Consider the following 827-nt stretch of genomic DNA (forward strand, 5'->3'; position numbering starts at 1 on the left):
TTAATCAGGTACATACATTTATTTATTATTATTTGACAAGTATATTATATAAAATCACAGAAGTCATTTCAATACATGCATAAATTACATTTCCTAAAAATAAATAATTATAATTAAAGAAAATTTTAATTATTCTACAATAATTTTTACAACAAAATTTAATGGGATATTTGTTGCGATAAATCTTCAGCAATTTTTTCAAAATTTGGTTCCCACGTTGTTAGAGATTATAATTGTGTACTGACCTTGAAAGTAATGGCTGCGAATTTATAACATGCAGAACAATACATGAATCTTTCAACTTTTGTAACAAACATAACGTATAAATTTGCTAAATATCAAGTAATGCACGCATGCAATGACATGTATCGCATGGTGGGGATAGGATTAGGATTGCCACCTGTCCGGGTTTGACGTGGAGACTCCGGGATCGAGTGAGTTATCTCCGGGCTCCGGGGTTAATTAATATTTCTCCGGGTTGTGCAAGTTGAAATAAATATGTACAAAATTATATGCAAACCGTCGCATATATTTCTTCCCCTGTGTACCGAATTACTAGTGTGGTAGTTGTTGGCTTAAAGACATAACATCTATAACTGGCATAGGCGCAGTGCTGCTGCATGCTATGTGGATGTACTCTTTCTTGTGATTGTTCTGTCAAGAGATGTCTATTGAGAGAAATGATATAGCGTACATAGCTGATAGTTTCATAATCAGTGTTCATGTTGGTTGATTAATGGTAAGTTATAGTATATAGACTTGAGCAGGTTAAATAGCATTACATAACAAACGGTCTGTTGGACCCTCAAAAAAATATATATATTTGG

The sequence above is a fragment of the Centruroides sculpturatus genome, unplaced genomic scaffold (assembly GCF_000671375.1).
Source record: "Centruroides sculpturatus isolate CEXI.00-Female unplaced genomic scaffold, Cexi_2.0 scaffold635, whole genome shotgun sequence".
In the NCBI taxonomy this organism is placed as follows: domain Eukaryota; kingdom Metazoa; phylum Arthropoda; class Arachnida; order Scorpiones; family Buthidae; genus Centruroides; species Centruroides sculpturatus.